Source organism: Pseudophryne corroboree, chromosome 11 (genome assembly GCF_028390025.1).
Source record: "Pseudophryne corroboree isolate aPseCor3 chromosome 11, aPseCor3.hap2, whole genome shotgun sequence".
NCBI classification, from domain to species: domain Eukaryota; kingdom Metazoa; phylum Chordata; class Amphibia; order Anura; family Myobatrachidae; genus Pseudophryne; species Pseudophryne corroboree.
Window position 1 is genome coordinate 260,198,792 of NC_086454.1, and position 14,665 is coordinate 260,213,456.

Below are 14,665 nucleotides of genomic sequence, written 5' to 3' on the forward strand. Positions count from 1 at the left end.
AAGAACAGGACAAGTGGGGGGGGGGGGGGGGGGGGGGGGGACTGAGATTCCTTGCTAGGGCTCAGCAGGTCGTAAACCATGCATAAGCCTGACAAAGGTTATAAATTCTCTAGAGCTCCTGCTTATTGGACAGGGAAACCCCAGGGGTTATGGGTACACAAACCCTTCAGAAACCTAACTACAAACAATTCTGATTTTGGAAGGGTTAAAATCTACAAGGGTGGGTGTGTGTCATGAGCAGTTGTTAGGACAGATAAATGTGCCTGTTTTAACTGAAGCTAGTGTTTACTCTTCAAGTGAGTAGCTGTGTGCTAGGAGTGGTACCATCTTCTATTCCTGTGGTCTTCCCACTCAGATTATCCTAAAACCTCACAGTAAGACTATTTAGGTTTTTTTAATTTTATTCCTTATTTACTTGAAATCAATGTCATCAATTTATAGCTTGTTTATTTACCATTGTTTTTCTTTTAAACTTAAATCTGGAGATATTTTTAAATTCTAAAACTGTGCAACATGTATGTAATAACTGTGGATTTTGTAAGTGTCATTTAATAAGTGTCTTATGAAGTGATTGATAAGTGTCTGGCTAACGCAAGAGCACTATTCTAATACTCTTCGTGGTGGCAGCTTGAGAAACACCCACGTCACGACCGCCTACCTGCATCAGATTGGCGTATCTGAGCACATGCTGGGGCGGGTTGCTGTGACAACACCCATCAATAATTTAGTAAGTGTAACCTTTTTCGACACACTGATGGCCTTAATGACATTGGGAATGATTCAGAGATGTATACAAACACATTTGCAACTGATCATTTGTAAGCAGCAGCTGTGCAAAAATATGCTAATGTCGCAGAAGCTGGGAGTTGTATAGAGACACCCATAATAGTCATCTCAGATCTGGCATTTGCATACAAAGACGCAAACATGGGGTGAACATCGACCATATTAGCAACTCTTCGATTGTACAGCATGGCCACTGAAAGTAAGACGCTGGAGCCATTGTAACTGCATATGGGATTGTAGTAGCAAACTGTGACATGCTCCATAAACGATCACGACATGCCAGCGTTTCAGTTGCCACTCCTCCGTTATCTCCCACAAACTGTCAATCACTATAAGAATAAGTCCTCTCTGTGACTGACACTACAGCACATGCACATTGGTAAAACATAGTTCCGCATCATACATCTCTGTATCAGGTCCATAGTCTCCTGATTCACTTCCTAAATAACCAATTACTTCTGCGGCATCTCTATATCAGGTACATCCTGTTCTCCACTACCACACGTCTGAAATCCTACAAGGTGCTATTCTCACCCTCAGATGAACTCAGTGTTCCCTTTTTTCTTGCTAAATCTATTATCTCCATTTTTCTTGGTGAAACTACCTCTGTCCTCTGATCTCCACCCTTCTCTAGCACTGTGTTAAGTGTTTGATGAACGGTGTCTCTGCTACTTCTACATGGTGTCTAAATATAACCTAACACTCAAAGTGTCCATGATACAGATTGTCATCTTTCTTCCTCCCAGTTACCCCTTCTCCTAAAACCCCCCTTTAAACCATCACCTGTGCTTCCCAGCTCCTTCTGTCTTTGTCAGATTTATTTGTTATAGCTTGTAACCTTTTTCTTTTTTAACACCTGCTAATATTTTAGTACAAGTAGTGTTCTTTTTTCTTCAGGATCCATAGTTTCCACAAGGTTAACCTTGGTGTATGTTGGTAGAGACCAGGACAGGCACCAAACAGAATGTTTACAGCATTGAGAGTATTTCAGATGAAGAGTGCCATGATCTTTTGGGAAGAATGGACCAATCCACTATGGCAGTAGTTCTAAAAGCTTCTCCATCATGGCCATGTAGAGTCTCTATTTTGTTTTCCATCTTCCCATAGGTCAAAAGTTTCTTCTTGAAACACTCAGCAGAAAACTGTACTTACAGAGTTGCGCTTCTGTTTGACAATGAGGCTTCTGGTTTGGAGCCACCCACACTGGTTTTTGCCTGTCCCATTGACCAGAAGAGCACGAAAGAAAACTGCGACGAGTGAATAAGTGGAAGATGAGGAGAAAGGTGGTGTGGTGCAAGTGGACAGTAGGATGTGAGGTCAGAAGAGGAAAAAAAGGAAGGAAATAGATGGGAAGTGGTACAGTGGGAAACATACACAGAACAGACAACAAGGTTGGAAACAAAGACTCCCACAAAGTGTCAAGCCACGGCACTTACCACTGCGGCGGCGGGTCCGTCCGGGTCCGGTCGGCTGGCTGCGGCGCTGGCCTGCGGGGAGTGCGGCGCGGTCGGCGGCGGGAGTGACTGCTTCCTGGAGGGAGGACCTAGTGGCCTAGCTTCCCTGTGTTGCAGTATGGGGGTGGCCATGTTGGAGACCAAAGTGCAGCACCAATGAGCGTGATGGGTGAGTGACAGCCAATCCTGATCCCCTGCTGCCTATAAGTAGGCTGGGATTTTTGCATTATGTGCCAGTGCTTTGTTGTAGTTACTCTGTGCCTCAGCTCTGTGCTCCCTCAACTTGTTCTGTGTATCTCCGGTTAATTGGTTCCGTCTGGCTCTCCGAGTCCTCTACCGACTCTCGCCGTACAACGCCCGCCAGCACTTCTGTGTGCGGTCACGGTTGTATCCCACCGATGCCTTCGGATTCCGCAGGATCCCCGTGGTGGTTAGCCAGTGTCCAGTTTTCTCAGTTCTTCATCCACATCTTCAAATCATCCAGCACCCAGTTTTCTCAGTACTTCATCCACGTCTTCAAATCATCCAGCAACCAGTTTTCCCAGTTCTTCATCCACGTCTTCAAATCATCCAGCACCCAGTTTTCTCAGTTCTTCATCCACATCTTCAAATCATCCAGCATCCAGTTTTCTCAGTTCTTCCTCCTCGCCTTCATACCCTCCAGCAACCAGCCTTCACAGCTCTTCAACTTTGCCATCACATCATTCTACTAACTCGTCTTCACAGTTCTTCAGTGTCGTCCTTATATCAACCTACGAAAATCTTCAGTTTTACAACCTCTGCTTCCTATCACTCAGTGACTCGCTTCCCAGCAGTTTCCCAGTCCTGAACTAATTAGCCCCAGCGCCCTGCAGTCTCATTCATATCTGTTGTCCTCAATAAATATATGAAAAGGAATTACCTTCGTCCTCCTTGTTTCCAGCACTCAGGGGCATCTGCTCCTTCGGTTGGACTGAGTCCAACGGATCCACAAACACCACCTGCCCTGACAGTAAGCACTGGCCACATGGATCCGTCAGGCGATTAGGCCTCTGGGGGCGATGCTACGGCCCACATTCTCTCACGCTTGTCGATTCAGGAGTTCACTTAGTCGCAAATTGTGCAATTCATGCAAACTATGTCAGATCGGTTAGAGGCTCTTCACGCGGTCATTAGGGCCCCACAGTCCCCGGCTCCGGTAGCTTCTTCCTCTGCAGTGGTTTCTCCGGCGACAGTCTCAACATCTCGACTGCAGCTACCACCACCTAGCAAGTTTTATGGCCCTCCAAAACTTTGTAGAGGATTCCTTAACCAGTGTGAAATCCAGTTTGAGCTCCAGCTGGCTAATTTTCCATCGGCCCGCACCAAGATCACATACTGTATATAATTTCTCTCCTCACTGGTCAAGCGTTGGAGTGGGCGTCTCCGCTTTGGGAGAGAGGTGACCCAATTCTCTTCAATTATACTGACTGTTTCTTCTTTCAGGAAGATCTTCGACGAGCCAGGCCGAACCACCTCAGCGTCTCTTGAGATCCTTCGTCTTCGGCAGGGCTCACGTCCTGTCAGTCAGTATGTGATTCAGTTCCGTACTTTATCTTCTGAATTGAAGTGGAATGAGGAGGCCTTAATTGCTGCCTTTTGGAACGGCCTTTCAGACAGGATTAAGGACGACTTGACGGTTCGGGATGTGCCCACGAAACTGGATGATCTGATTTCTATATGCAACAAACTGGATTTGCGGTATAGGGAACGTTGTCTGGAGAAATCCAAACTCGAACGTCCAAGTCTTCGTTTGCGGTTAAGACCTCATCGTCTTCATCCGTTTCAGCAACTGAAGAGCCAGTGCAAATCGGTCGCTCTTGGCTTTCGGAGGAAGAACGTTCTCGTCGCCGCCAGCGCAACCTCTGTATGTATTGCGGTTCTTCAGATCACTTTGTGAAGTCCTGCAAACTTCGGCCGGAAAACTCCCGCTCCTAGCTAACTCCAGAGAGGTTAAGCTAGGAGTTACCTTGGAATCACGTACTGGAAAGGAGCCAACCTTGCCCGTTTATTTGGAAGTTCCATCTTCTGTCCTCTTAGTTTCAGCTCTATTAGACTCCGGAACAGCGGAGAACTTCATTTCTTCCACCTTCGTCCAGCAATTTAAGATTTGGACTGTGTCCTTGGAACAGGCAATCGTTGTTACGGCGGTGGACGGGAGTCGAATTCCTGAAGGTATCATCACCTCTCAAACTACCTATCTTAGAATGAAAATAGGTGTATTACACTCTGAATACATCTCTTTCCTCGTGATTCCCAAAGCCTCTCATGGCGTAATTATTGGACTACCTAGGTTACAAAAACATAATCCGAGACTTTGCTGGCGAACTATGGAGATCCAATCCTCTGGAGAATCCTGCACCAACACTTGTTTGGCCTCAGTTAAACCACTTTGTTCGCTTCATGTCTGAATTACCCACAGTTTACCAGTCTTACCGGGACGTCTTCAGTAAACAAGGGGCAGATACTTTACCACCTCACCGAGAATGGGATTGCCCGATTGATTTGATGCCAGGCAGGACTCCTCCCAGGGGTCGAATTTACCCGTTGTCAATCCCTGAGACTCAAGCTACAGCTGATTACATACAAGAGAATTTGGCCAAAGGGTTTATTAGACCGTCATCATCTCCTGCAGGAGCATGATTTTTTTTGTCAAGAAAAAGGATGGAGGCCTGCGACCATGCATTGACTACCGGGTTCTCAATGAGATCACCATCAAAAAACAGTATCCACTTCCGTTGATTCCTGGGTTGTTCAATCGAGTGAAGGGGGCCATCGTTTTTACTAAACTTGATCTCCGAGGCGCTTATAATTTGATTAGAATCCGAGCAGGGGATGAATGGAAAATGGCTTTTAATACCCGGGATGGGCATTACGAGTACACTCATGATGCCGTTTGGTCTCTGTAATGCCCCAGCCGTTTTCCAGAGTTATGTGAAGTAACTTTTTCGGGACCATCTCTATAATTGCTTGGTGGTGTACTTGGATGATATCCTAATATTCTACAAAGATCTAGAGTCTCATCTTCTCCAAGTTAAGGAAGTTTTAGCTTGCCTGAGGAAGAATCGTTTATTCTGCAAATTGGAGAAATGTACCTTCGAGCTAACATCCATTCCCTTTTTGGGTTTCATCATTTCAGGATCGGAGCTTTGAATGGATCCTGCCAAAGTTCCAGCAATTTGTGACTGGTCAGCTCCCACGTCCCTCAAAGGCATTCAACGCTTCCTTGGCTTCGCCAACTTCTACAGGAAGTTTATTAAGGGCTACTCCACCTTGGTTGCACCCATCACAGCCTTAATGCGTAAAGGAGCGGATCCCTCGAATTTGACCCCTACTAAAGCCTTCCTCGATTTGAAGCAAGCTTTCACGTCCACTCCCATTCTTCGTCAACCTGACCTTAGTCGTCCGTTTTTTGTGGAAGTGGATGCGTCCACAGAGGCAGTTAGGGCTGTCTTATCCCAAGTTTAAGAGGACAAGAAGATCCATCCTTGCGGTTATTTCTCTTGAAGATTCTTGCCTGCTGAACGAAACTATGCCATAGGGGAACAGGAATTACTAGCCATTAAATTGGCATTCGAGGAATGGAGATATCTTAGAAGGAGTTCAACACCCCATTACTGTATACACCGATCATAAAAATCTACTGTATCTTCAGACAGCTCAGTGTCTCAATCCGCGACAGGCAAGATGGGCTCTCTTTTTTACCCGGTTTAACTTCAAGCTCACTTATTGTCCTGGATCCTTGAATAAGAAAGCGGATGCCCTCTCCCGCTCCTTCAATTCTTCTGAAGCCAATGATCTAAAAGGTGAACAAGCTATTGTAAGTCCAACATCTTTCTTAACGACTCAGATTTCTTCAGTTCCTGTACCTCCGCATGGGAAAACATTTGTTGCCCCAAATCTCCGGAAATGACTATTGACCTGGGCTAATGCTTCATCTTTTATGGGTCACCCTGGGACTGGCAAGACTCTTGAATTCATTCAGCGATCTTATTGGTGGCCACGCCTTAGAGTTTGTAGCCGCTTGTTCCAAATGCGCCCAACACAAAAACTTCAAGTGCCCACCACCAGGTTTGCTACATCCGCTGTCCATACCCGAAAAACCTTGGACTCATATCTCGATGGATTTTATAGCCGAGTTACCCCCTGTCAAAAGGGCAAAATACCATCTGGGTAGTGGTGGATAGATTTTCTAAAATGGCGTATTTCATTCCTTTACCCAGACTGCCCTCGGCCCCAGTGCTTCCCAAATTATTTATCTCTGAGATCTTTAAGCTGCATGGTCTTCCTCTGGAGATTGTGTCAGATCGGGGCATGCAATTTGTGGCCAAATTTTGGAAGGCACTTTGTTTTTCCCTAGGCATCAAACTAAATCATTCCTCAGCATATGTTCCACAATAGGATGGACAGACAGAACGTGTAAATCAGAACCTGGAGACCATCCTTCGTCTATATATTTCATCATCACAAGATGATTGGTTGGACTATCTTCCGCTGACAGAGTTCGCTCATAATAATCTCTTCCATTCTTCTTCTGAATCCACGCCATTCTATGTAAACTGTGGTTTTCATCCGCGAGTGCCGGAATTTCAACCTCTTCCGACTCAAGAAGTTCCAGCGGCTGATTTAGTCCTCAAGCAACTTTCCAAAGTTTGGACTCAGGTACGCAAGTTATTAGTTAAAACTAAAAAGGCAGTTCCCAGTTACAAGGTGGGAGACCAAGTCTGAATAACGACTCGTAATCTCAAGTTTAAGGTACCCTCCATGAAGTTTGCGCCCAGGTACATTGGCCCATTTCCTATATTAAAAGTGCTTAACCCTGTGTCCTACAAAGTCAAACTGCCGTCTTCCTTCAAAATATGAAATGCCTTTCAAATATCACTCCTGAAGCCCTTGATTCTCAACAAATTTCGTGCAGCTTTGCCTAAATCTCCTAAGATTCACAGTTTACAAGACAAAGAATTTGAGGTTAAAGAAATTCTGTACTCTCGTCATTGTTATGGGCATCTTCAGTATCTCTTCAACTGGAAGGGGTATGGGCTCGAAGAGAGGTCTTGGGTGTTTGGTGAGGATGTCCATGCTCCAAGATTAATCCAAGACTTCCACTCCAAAAATCCCAACAAAGCTCGAAGGTGTTCTGAGACCACCCTCAAAGGGGGGGGGGGACTGTCAAGCCGCGGCACTTACCGCTGCGGCGTCTCGCCGTACAACGCCCGCCAGCACTTCCGTGTGCGGTCACGGTCGCCTGCTCTCCCACTGGTGCCTTCGGATTCCGCAGGATCCCAGTGGTGGTTCGCCAGTGTCCAGTTTTCTCAGTTCTTCATCCACGTCTTCAAATATCCAGCACCCAGTTTTCTCAGTTCTTCATCCACGTCTTCAAATCATCCAGCAACCAGTTTTCCCAGTTCTTCATCCACGTCTTCATATCATCCAGCACCCAGTTTTCTCAGTTCTTTATCCATGTCTTCAAATCATCCAGCATCCAGTTTTCACAGTTCTTCATCCACGTCTTCAAATCATCCAGCATCCAGTTTTCTCAGTTCTTCATCCACGTCTTCAAATCATCCAGCATCCAGTTTTCTCAGTTCTTCCTCCTCGCCTTCATACCCTCCAGCAACCAGCCTTCACAGCTCTTCAACCTTGCCATCGCATCATTCTACTAACTCGTCTTCACAATTCTTCAGGCTCATCCTTATATCAACCTACGAACATCCTTCACAGTTATACAACCTCGGCTTCCTATCACTCAGTGACTCACTTCCCAGCAGTTTACCAGTCCTGAACTAATTAGCCCCAGCGCCCTGCAGTCTTATTCATATCTGTTGTCCTCAATAAATATATGCAAAGGAATTACCTTCATCCTCCTTGTTTCCAGCACTCAGGGGCGTCTGCTCCTTCGGTTGGACGGAGTCCAACGGATCCACAAACACCACCTGCCCTGACACAAAGATGGTGACAGACCCAGAGAATAGAGACAGAATCCAAGGATGAGACAAACATGGGGGGAGAAACAGAGTCTGGGGTGGGCAGTGAAGGAGAGGGGACATTGTGTGTAGGAAGCAGAAGTGCACACTAAGCAGTTTAACTGCCCGTGGGTTAGAATGAGAGCTGAAATGCTTTAATAAAGTGGGTTTTGATATGTGTTTTTATATGAGTGGATTGCACTTTTGAAGATCTGCCCTTATATTGCAGTCAGTTTTATGCATTACACCTGCAGTTCACAATATTTATAGATTTGTTACCTTTGTAACTTATAACAGTACAATAAGTTTAACATGCAGCCTTTAGCATTATTGCATGGGTGTATTGATACTTATTCAGTGGTGCAAGTGGGCGGGTGCCGACGCTACTCGCCGCTCGCTCCCTCCGCTGATCACCACCGCTGCATGAGGGGAGGAGAGCGCAGCGTTCGCTCTCCTGCCCCTCAGTGTCTTCCTTCAATTTAGCGCCAGCCCATGAACCAATCAGAGCTTGTTGACAGGCAGCCAAGGCTGCCGGACCGCGAGCTTTGATTGGCTCACGGATCAGCGCTGAATTGAAGAAATACACTCACACTGACTGAGGGACAGGAGAGGCGCAGTCTGCGCTCTCCTCCCCTCACACACACACTGTGTCAGAGTCAGATTTATTTCTAATAAATATTTAAAATGCCAGCGCTAATATATGTTGCGGACGCAAGGCGCATCTTATTACCATATACGTTAAAAGTTTGCTGTACGTCGCAAACACTACATCCCTTAAGAGAAAACAAGTACACGCACACATTTATGAGTTCCAATGCTCATTGATGTATATATTTGATATTAAAAGGATACGTATACAATATATCACATGTACAGTATATATATATATATATATATATATATATATATATAGTTACATGGTTACAATTTACACAGGAAGCAGTTGTTACAAACTAATCCATTACAGCCAGCAAAACATCACCATATATTTGCTCAATGCACCCTCCGCTCCATATCTCTCTCTCTCTCAGCAAAAACAAACAGCAACTGGACAGACAGCATCTCGAACAGCACCCAGCAAAAACAGAACTTCTTGTTTCTGGGATCAGCTATACACTGTGTATGTTGTGGGAGTACATGTCTTCCGCTATTGGTCCAGGGGAGGGAACTTTCTCATTCATGATGAGTCATTGGTCAGTTCATATGCAAGCAACGTCCAGCCTTGATGGTGTAATTACAAGGGATAGCCACTGGTTCCTTTCTGCAAGCATGCTGTCTTCCAGGAAGTTCATTGTTCTAATAAGAGTGACTTTAGCTTTCATACATTTAATCATAACTACTCATTGCAATGTGCTACAACCTACTCATGGCTATCAAATTAACATACAAATTCCTCCGATCATTTTGACCCCAAGCACGACATGTCCATTTTGCTCCGCTCCAACAATACACATACATGACGTTATACTCCATTATACAGGTTGAGTATCCCATATCCAAATATTCCGAAATACGGAATATTCCGAAATACAGACTTTTTTGAGTGAGACTAAGATAGTGAAACTTTTGTTTTTTGATGGCTCAATGTACACAAACTTTGTTTAATACTCAAAGTTATTAAAAATATTGTATTAAATGACCTTCAGGCTGTGTGTATAAGGTGTATATGAAACATAAATGATTTGTGTGAATGTACAAACACTTTGTTTAATGCACAAAGTTATAAAAAATATTGGCTAAAATTACCTTCAGGCTGTGTGTATAAGGTGTATATGTAACATAAATGCATTCTGTGCTTAGATTTAGGTCCCATCACCATAATATCTCATTATGGTATGCAATTATTCCAAAATACGGAAAAATCCCATATCCAAAATTCCTCTGGTCCCAAGCATTTTGGATAAGGGATACTCAACCTGTATAATTTAAAACCTTATAATGTCTGGTGCTTGACATGTTTCATTTATGTGCTGTATGAAATATGTGTTGAATATCTCTTTGTGGCATGTCTGTGTAAATGCGTATGTTACCATATATTGCTGTGCGTATTCGCAAGCATAGCAACTCATAATGTGTGGAGTTTGGATGTTCTCTCTATGTAATATTTTTGACTTCGACAATAGGACAGCTGCAGCAGCGGTGAGCAGCAGGGGAAGGGGAGGGGGCATGTATACCTGGCACTGGGGGCATATCTGGCACTGGGGGCATATCTGGCACTGGGGGGACGTGTATCTGGCACTGTGGGCATATCTGGCACTGCGGGGGCATGTGTATCTGGCAGTGCTGGCATATCTGGCACTGCGGGGACATGGGTATCTGGCACTGGGGGCATATCTGGCACTGAGGGCATATCTGGCACTTGGGGGGACATGTGTATCTGGCACTGTGGGTATATCTGGCACTGGGAGGGACATGTGTATCTGGCACTGGGGGCATATCTGGCACTGCGGGGACATGTGTATCTGGCACTGAGGGCATATCTGGCACTGGGGGATGTGTATCTGGCACTGGGGGATATCTGGCACTGGGGGGGACATGTGTATCTTTCACTGGGGGCATATCTGGCACTGCGGGGGACATGTGTATCTGGCACTGTGGGCATATCTGACACTGAGGGCATATCTGGCACTGGGGGGGACATGTGTATCTGGCACTGGGGGCATATCTGGCACTGTGGGGACATGGGTATCTGGCACTGGGGGCATATCTGGCACTGAGGGCATATCTGGCACTGGGGGGACATGTGTATCTGGCACTGGGGGCATATCTGGCACTGGAAGGGACATGTGTATCTGGCACTGGGGGCATATCTGACACTGAGGGCATATCTGTTCCTGGGGGGACATGTGTATCTGGCACTGCATGGACATGTGTATCTGGCACTGTGGGGGCATTTCTGTATCTGGCACTGTGAGGCAATGTATATCTGGCACTCTGGGGGCATTTGTGTATCTGGCACTATGGGGCAGTGTGTATCTGGCACTGTGGGGCAAGGTATATCTGGCACTGTGGGGCAATGTATATCTCGCACTGTGGGGCAATGTATATCTGGCACTGTGGGGCATTATGTATCTGGCACTATTGGGGTCATATGTGTATCTGCCCCTCCCCCCATATGTGTATTACGCTCCATTTTCATTGTCCACGCCCCATGTGATATTTGGTCACACCCACTTTTCTATAAGACATTTTTTCTACTTGCACCACTGTACTTATCGAATTTTATGCATGGTGATTTTGTAGCAGTATTGTACTATATATATATATATATATATATATATATATATATATATTGTTTATTGTTATATCTCTGGTTATTATGTCTTATTACCTTCTGATTACACCTAATGTATGGGTCCTTTGGATCATGTCCCAGTGGGATGAGCTGTATCATGCTGTAATGATGAACTGAGGAAGGTGGAGTTTCTGGCTTAAACTGTGTGAAACAATAAAAGCACTGATATGATTATTTATATTGGCCCTCATTCCGAGTCGTTCGCACTGTATTTTTCTTCGCATCGCAGCGTTTTTCTGCTTAGTACGCATGCGCAATGTTCGCACTGCGACTGCGCCAAGTAATTTTGCTATGAAGATAGCATTTTTACTCACGGCTTTTTCTTCGCTCCGGCGATCCTAGTGTGATTGACAGGAAATGGGTGTTACTGGGCGGAAACACTGCGTTTTATGGGCGTGTGGATAAAAACGCTACCGTTTCCGGAAAAAACGCGGGAGTGGCTGGAGAAACGGAGGAGTGTCTGGGCGAACGCTGGGTGTGTTTGTGACGTCAAACCAGGAACGACAAGCACTGAACTGATCGCAGATGCCGAGTAAGGTTGAAGCTACTCAGAAACTGCTAAGTAGTTTGTAATCGCAATATTGCGAATACATCGTTCGCAATTTTAAGAAGCTAAGATTCGCTCCCAGTAGGCGGCGGCTTAGCGTGTGTAACTCTGCTAAAATCGCCTTGCAAGCGAACAACTCGGAATGAGGGCCCTTGTTGTTACTCAATGTGGATCTCACCACTCACTTAGCCCTCCGGCATCAGTATAGCCTTACTTATCCAGGTGTTTGGGAACTTTCATGCTAAAGTGTGACCAAACCAGTGACAGTGTGATATGGCTAGCTGAAAGCAGCTGGGAAAAGGCTCTGCACCTGAAGCTAGTACAGGTTAACCCATGAAACAAACAATGCTCTTTTGCATACAGTGCATGTTTGGTTTGTATTAAATTCCTTTTATATTTTTGTTGGACTGTACAGTAACATAGTAACATAGTATCTAAGGTTGAAAAAAGACAATTGTCCATCGAGTTCAACCTATTTGTGGTCTCCTATGCACTATTATTTTGTATAAAATTTTGACTGAAGTTGATGACTGCCGTTACATTTTACCCCTCTTTTTTATAATAACCATAGTGCGTGACTATGCACCGTATCCCTGGATATCCTTATCCATTAGGAATTTATCTAACCCATTCTTAAAGGTGTTGACTGAGTCAGCCATTACAACTCCCTCATGCAGGGAATTCCAAACACGTATCGTCCTTACCGTAAAAAAGCCTTTATGCCGTATTGTGCGGAATCTCCTCTCCTCTAACCTGAGTGAGTGTCCATGAGTATTTATGTCTCTTTTTTTTTTTTTTTCCCCGACAGGGGAGGTGCAACTTGGCGGAAAGCAGTGCTCTTTAGTGGCCCTATTCGGAGTAACAGGACTTGACTGCCATTTCCCTTTGAGAGTGGCGAATGGGTCACTACCTTGGGGGCGGACCTGGTCTTCATCCTAGGGATGACCAGTACTAGGCCAATTAAGAGAATGTGGTTCTACCCAAGCACTGTTGCAAGTAGAACAAATGTCTTATAGGTACTGTGTGCGCGCACCCAAAAATGGGTGTGGCCAAATGCCACATGGGCGTAGCCAATGAAAATGGGAGCATGATACACATATGGGGGGAGGGCAGATACACATATGACCCCAATAGTGCCACATACACGTTGCCCCACAGTGCCAGATATACGTTGCCCCACAGTGCTAGATATACATTGCCCCACAGTGCCAGATGTACATTGCCTCACTATGCCAGATACACAAATGCCCCCAGAGTGCTAGATATACATTACATCACAGTGCCAGATACATAATGCCCCACAGTGCCAGATACTGTACACATTGCCCCACAGTGCCAGATACACAAATGCCCCCAAAGTGCCAGATATACATTGCCTCACAGTGCCAGATACACATTGCCCCACAGTGCCAGATACACAAATGCCCCCAGAGTGCCAGATATACATTGCCTCACAGTGCCAGATACACATTGCCCCACAGTGCCAGATACACATTGCCCCCACAGTGCCAGGTACACATTGCCCCACAGTGCCAGATACACAAATGCCCCCAGAGTGCCAGATATACATTGCCCCACAGTGCCAGATACACAAATGCCCCCAGAGTGCCAGATACACATTGCCTCACAGTGCCAGATACACATTGCCTCACAGTGCCAGATACACAAATGCCCCCAGAGTGCCAGATATACATTGCCTCACAGTGCCAGATACACATTGCCCCACAGTGCCAGATACACAAATGCCCCCAGAGTGCCAGATACACATTGCCCCACAGTGCCAGATACACATTGCCCCACAGTGCCAGATATACATTGCCTCACAGTGCCAGATATACATTGCCCCACAGTGCCAGATATACATTGCCCCACAGTGCCAGATACACATTGCCCCCAGAGTGCCAGATACACATTGCCCCACAGTGCCAGATACACATTGCCCCACAGTGCCAGATACACATTGCCCCACAGTGCCAGATACACATTGTCCCACAGTGCCAGATACACATTGCCCCACAGTGCCAGATACACATTGCCCCACAGTGCCAGATACACATTGCCCCCAGAGTGCCAGATATACATTGCCCCACAGTGCCAGATACACATTGCCCCACAGTGCCAGATACACAAATGCCCCCAGAGTGCCAGATATACATTGCCTCACAGTGCCAGATATACATTGCCTCACAGTGCCAGATACACATTGCCCCACAGTGCCAGATACACAAATGCCCCCAGAGTGCCAGATACACATTGCCCCACAGTGCCAGATACACATTGCCCCACAGTGCCAGATACACAAATGCCCCCAGAGTGCCAGATATACATTGCCCCACAGTACCAGATACACAAATGCCCCCAGAGTGCCAGATACACATTGCCTCACAGTGCCAGATACACATTGCCTCACAGTGCCAGATACACATTGCCTCACAGTGCCAGATACACATTGCCTCACAGTGCCAGATACACAAATGCCCCCACTGTGTCAGATATACATTGCCCCACATTGCCAGATACACATGTCCCCCCAGTGGCAGATATGCTCCCAGTGCCAGACACAGAGATGCCCCCAGTGCCAGATACAGAAATGTCCCCAGTG

The 14,665-nt window shown here is 45.9% G+C and overlaps 1 protein-coding gene across 1 annotated transcript in view; it reads left to right on the plus strand.

Moving 5' to 3' along the window:
* Positions 1 to 300: 300 nt before the first annotated feature.
* LOC134968732 (inactive hydroxysteroid dehydrogenase-like protein 1) overlaps positions 301 to 14,665 on the plus strand; it is a 215,007-nt gene continuing 200,642 nt past the window's right edge. Inside the window, exon 1 of the mRNA XM_063944231.1 lies at positions 301 to 374. The gene's annotated coding sequence lies outside the window, so the exon portion shown is untranslated. The remainder of the gene's footprint in view (positions 375 to 14,665) is intronic.